This window comes from Zeus faber, assembly GCF_960531495.2.
Source record: "Zeus faber genome assembly, chromosome: 9".
In the NCBI taxonomy this organism is placed as follows: Eukaryota; Metazoa; Chordata; class Actinopteri; order Zeiformes; family Zeidae; genus Zeus; species Zeus faber.
This window is the reverse complement of record NC_137197.1, coordinates 251226-257225: the sequence shown is the minus strand read 5'-3', so window position 1 is coordinate 257225 and position 6000 is coordinate 251226.

Here is a 6000-nt window from a genome sequence, read left to right as displayed (position 1 = left end):
GGACATCCTTGTCTTGTGCCGCGTTGCAGAGTGAAACGCTATGAAGTGTAACCATTGGTGATGACAGAAGCAGATGGTGAGTTGTACTGATCCATGAGTTCTGATCCATTGAATGAGTGACTCCAAAGCCAAATTTGTTGAGGGTGAAAAGATATATGTCCAATTCACTCTAATCAAATGATTTTCGGCATCTCAAGAAGCAGTCACAGTATTTAAGTTGTTCCTTTGAGATATGCTGATCAGACTGAATAAACGGTGCATGTTGCAGGAGAGTCAGCACCTACAAGTCTGAGGCCATGGTTCTCTGCCGGAAAACGGTGGATTGCTCCCTCCCTTTTGCTCCCTTGTATCTTGGAATCTTGTTCACGAGTGAGGGGAAAATGGAGCGTGAGATGGACTGGCGGATTGGTGCGGCATCAGTGGCGTTGTTCCGGACCGTTGTGGTGAAGAGGGAGCTGAGCCGGAAGGCAAAGCTCTCGATTTACCAGTCCATCTACGTCCCAACCCTCACCTATGGTCATGAGCTTTGGGTAGTCACCAAAAGAACGGGATTGGGAATCCAAGTGGCTGAAATGAGTTATCTCCATAGGGTGGCTGGGCTCAGCCATAAAGATAGAGCTTGAACATCCCGAGGGAGCTCGGAGTAGAGCCGCTGCTCCCGCTGCTCCTTCACGTTGAAAGGAGCCAGTTGAGGTGGTTCGAGCATCTGATCAGGATGCCTCTTGGGTGCCTTCCCTTGGAGGTTTTCCGGGCACGTCCAACTTGTAGGAGACCACGGGGTAGACCCAGAACGCGCTGGAGGGATTACATATTCCAGCTGGCCTGGGAACGCCTCGGGGTCCCCCAGGAGGAACTGGAAAACGTTGCTGGGGAGAAGGGGGCCTGGAGCTCCTTGCTCAGCCTCCTGCCACCGCGCTCCAGCCCCGGATAAGCGGAGGGAAATGGATGGATGGATGGATGGATGTTGCTGGATGAGTGTCTGCCCTTGACAATGCCTGTTTGGTCTGGGTGAATTATAAATGGAATTACTATTTCAATTCTGTTGGTTAGTGTTTTACTAATAATCGTTAAATAGCAATTAATAAGGCTAATAGGTCTATAACTGGAGGTGAGGGTTAGGTCCTTATTGGGTTTGAGTGAAACCAAAATGAGAGCGGTATTCATGTGCGGAGGCATGGTGTAGGTTGACTTAATCTCTGTAACCATTCTGAATAATGTGAATGTATTTGGCCAGAAGTGTTTATAGAATTCCACTGGGTAGCCATCTGATCACTGATTTATTGTTGGGCGTAGAGAAGAGAGCTTTCCTGAGTTATTCTAGAGTAAGTGGTTGATCCAATGTGGTAGCCTGTTCTGTTTAGGGAGGTCAATATACTCAAGGAATGAGAAAATGTTTGATATATTTGAATCATTATCTGAGTGATATAGCTCATTATTAAAGTCTCTAAAGATGTTATTGATGTCTTGCGGGGTGTATTATCCTATCCTGTGGATCTTTGATGGCTGTATTCAGTGTTTCTTCTCTATCGCCCTTCAATTGATTGGCAAGAAATTTACCTGATTTGTCATTCAATTCAAAATAATTTGTTCTTGTTCGTTGTATGAGGAATTGTGTCGTAATATTATCAAGTTGAGATGTAATTTTCCGGCCCATTTCGGATTTGCTCAGTGGGTGAGTGGACATGTTGGGAGAGCAAGTCTTTTTACCATTGTTCAAGTTTATTTTGGCATTCTTGTCCTTCTTTTTTCTTGTGAGTGGAGATTAAAATAATACTACCTCTGAGATCTGCCTTAGTCATTACCCAGAGTAAGGATGAGTTCAATGTTCAAAGTTCAGTTCAATGAAGGAAGTCCATTCTCTGGAAAAGAAATGGTTATATTCTTTATCTGTCAAAAGTGAGACGTTAAACCGTGACCTGCCGGGAGGGCTCCAGTTGGTTTCATTTATGAGGTTGAAACTAATCGGCCCGGGATTGGAGATTACAATAGGGTGGATTTCAGGATCTGTGATTTTGGACTTTACAGTTACTTGTCAAGAAAAGCCGATTCTAGAGAAGCTTTGGTGGGGTGGTGGATAATATGTGTATTCTCTATTATGTATATTATTTGATCGCCAACCATCGCAATAGCAAGATCACTCATATATTGTTTTTTAAGTGTCTGACGAACGCCAGAGCTTGTGGTTATTTCTGGCTTGAGAACAGTCTAAACTTGGATCGAGTACTGTGTTGAATTTTCCTCCTAGTATAATAATTGTTTGAGATGATGTGTGAGCAATATTTTAAATCCTGATATAGATAGCTTGCTAATTTCTACATGTCGCAGTATATAATTACCAGAATAACCACAATACATACATAATTATCAGAATAGCCAGGATGTGGTGGAGGAGTCTTGGAATAACAGACTTTTAGATCTGCTTTGTCTTTTTGTATCTCGCCGACCGCACGGTGCAGGAAATCAAGGCTCGCTTCGATCTCAGAAATTTCTCGGAGAACCGGACCAAGCATGCCCATCTTCATGTTGATGTCATCCAAGACACTAACCTCTACAGCGCTGGGAATTAGATCGTCTGTGTCTGCTGCTGAGTCTGCCTTCTTTCTTTTTGCTGGGCTGTTACGGTCCTGGTCCTCTTCCATCAAGTACTCGTTATATTAAAAATCGATATAATCCTCGAGGTCCTCCACTTTGGTTTCACGCAGTGTTTATTATTATTTATATATATATATATATATATATATATATATATATATATATATTTTGCAGTTTGCTTTGTTATTTGTCTGAGTCGGAGCAGATTCTTGGTGTTTTAGTCTGTGCAGTAGGGACCCACCATGTTTGATCTGTACTCACTTCCGTCTTCTCGCAAGATCACAGCATGCTGTTAGGGTTAGCCTTAGGTTTTTATCAGGTGTGTTTTTTTAAGCGTGGATGGGCATGGAGGTGGTGGATTGTCTGGGCTAGATAATCATATTCATGAGGAACATGTTTTTGACCCACCCCTTATGTGCACACAGTGGAGCACAGATCGCAGGCGTCCTGATCCGTTTCCTTATGGAAAGGAACAAAACACTTTGTCACTCACTCTGTTACCGCCCCCCCGTTTTGGTTTCTGTCCTTTGTGTGACTCATTCACCAAATGACTCACTGACTGTCTGACTGACCTCTGTCCTACTGTCTTACTAACTCTCTTACTGATTGTTTTTTGTTCACATGTGGGAAAAGACATTCAGACAATGATAATAATAATAATAATATTAATAATAATACATTTAGCTGAATGCAGCAATACACAGGGTCCACTTTCATCATGTTGAGTGCGTTTTACAGTTTCCCGGGTTCCCTGAAACGCAGCACAATTTTCCAAGTTTACTTGAATGCGGTATGGGCTCCCCCCCGGTCTGTTGTTTAGAGTCCACGCCGCACACTGGACATGGTCCAACTGGACATTCTCAATCAGAATCTGTACAGTTAAAGTAAATGATATGATGATATGATAATGTCATAAAGTGGCTTACTGTAAATCACATTTATAGTAAATAAAATAATGTCATAAAGCATCTTACTGTAAATCTCATCTCCTTCATTTTAGAATGAAACCTCTAATGTGTCAGTTAACCAAGACAAACTGAATATTTCGGTTCAAAGTTGTTTTGTTTTTCAATAATATCTGCTATGCAGATCGATCTGGATGAAATTTAAACCACTAGATGCTTGTTACATAGCTTTTTAAACGACCCCTCAACCAGGTTCATAGGTTATGCTGAAGTACTTGTTCCAGATAGTTTTACCCGGACACATTTCGGCGTACAGGTTTCGTCTGTGTAATATCAATCAAAATTTGGTTGGTTTTTCGCTAATATTATAGGGTTATCTGCTCCGTATGTGGATCGATTCAGATGAAACAACAACCACAAGGTCTAGGGTTAGGGTTAGTGCATGGTTCAAACAAGACATAAAACCATGTTTGTGTGGTATACAGATATTGGTGTTCCAGATAGTTTCAGGCTTCAAAACTCAAAAAATTCACCCGAACAACAACAATAAGGCTGCATACAGGCTTGACCCTAATAAAAAGTGAAATAGGAAAAAATCGACAAGACAAAGAAATAAAGTCAAATATACCTGCTCTTCACATTTGTTTTTCTTAATTTTTTTGTCTTGTCAATTTTTGTCTATTTAATTAATTATAAATATGATAACTAGTAACAGCCAATCGTACAGTAGGAGCACGCAGGCTTCCTCCGCGCTCTTCCTCAAACATCAATATGAATTGGCCTTCCTCCCAACCTGAGCACAGCGCGTCCTCCATCCCTGTAAAAGGAGAGCGATTAAAGAATGAATCAGCAACTTTCAGTGACGACTGTTCTGACACAGTTGGATGGAGTCCCTCGGTCCATTCCAAACATCCCCACATATAATCACAGAGCGCAGATTCGTGAACCTCGAATTACGTAACCTTGGAAACCTGTAATACATACCTAACATGACTAAAGTGACCTGTGTATTGCTGCCTGCAGCTAGGTTTATTATTTTTATTATTATCGTTATTACTATTCATTTATTTATTAATGCTTGGCAATATAAGAATGCTTGTCATGTCAATAAAGCAAATTTAAATTAAGAGAGAGAGAGAGAGAGGGGGGGGGGGGGGATGGAAACAGCATTGTTAATTTTTGTAAATAGAAACCTGACAGTGGGAGCATGAAAGGAGAGAAAGAGAAATGATCACTCTCTCTAGAGAGTTTGTGACACTGCTGTTATTTAGTTCAGATGGATTATTGGATGCAGGAAAGGGTTACTGCCTGCCTGCCAGCCTGTCTGTCTGCCTGCCTGCCTGTCTATCTGCCTGTCTGTGTTTTTTTTGGAGATTAGATTGATTTAGTGTTACCTGGTGATGCTGTAGTGCTCTAATGAGGTTGCCAGGTCGGACTGAATCAAGCTTTGACTGACGGAAAAGGATGCTCCAGCATGGGGAAGGTGCTAGAGAGAGTGTGGGAAGTGTGGAGCGCAGACAGGTCTTCTGGCAGAGAGGACAAGTGATCTTTGGCTGGAGACTGATGGAGTCCATGGTTGCCAAGTTGATTCAGAGCTCGAGTGGGTGGAGAACTGGTGGCTTTATTCCACAGAAGTGCTGACAGCCTCCAACCAATAAATGGCTTGTGGTCGCCCACTCCAGCCTTTCTTTTCCTTGTCACACTGGAGCTGTGGACGACTGTGATGTCATAGTTAAAAATGGCCAACCGCCTGCTGCCATCTGGCCAGCATCCAGCAGAGGATGAACTGGACAGAACGAGAGATATGTATCTGTGGTGAGAGAGAGGGCTGTTATTGTTCTGTGTGTTGACCACACCCTGACCCATGAGCCAGGCAGCACTTTGTCAGACACATTCTAATGGAGCTCCAGAAGATTAATTTCCAGTTGGGTTGGGACAGAACCTTTAGAGGACAGGGTCTTTATTGTACAGAGTCTTTAGGGAACAGGGTATTTAGGGGACACAGACTTTAAGGGACAGGGTATTTGGGGGACAGGGTTTACAGGGGACAGGGTCTTTATGGAAGGGATCTTAATGGGACAGGGTCTTTAAGGGACAGGGCCTTTAGAGGATTGGGTCTTTAGGGGACAGGGTCTTTAGGAGACAATGTCTTTAGGGATGGGGCCTTTAACGGACAGTGTCTTTAGGGGACAGGCCCTTTAGGAGACAGGGTCTTTAGAGGATATGGTCTTTAGAGGACAGGGTCTCTAGCATATAGGCCCTTTAGAGGACAGGGTCTTTCGGAAACAGGGTCGTTAGGGGACAGGCCCTTTAAGAGACAAGGTCTTTAGAGGATAGGGTCTTTAGGGGACAGGGTCTTCAGGGTACATGGTCTTTTGGAGACAGGCCTTTTAGAGGACAGGGTCCTTAGGGGACTGGGTCTTTATGGGACTGGGTCTGTATGGGATAGGACCTCTAGGGGACAGGGTCTTTAGGGGACAGGCCTTTAAGATGACAGGGTCTT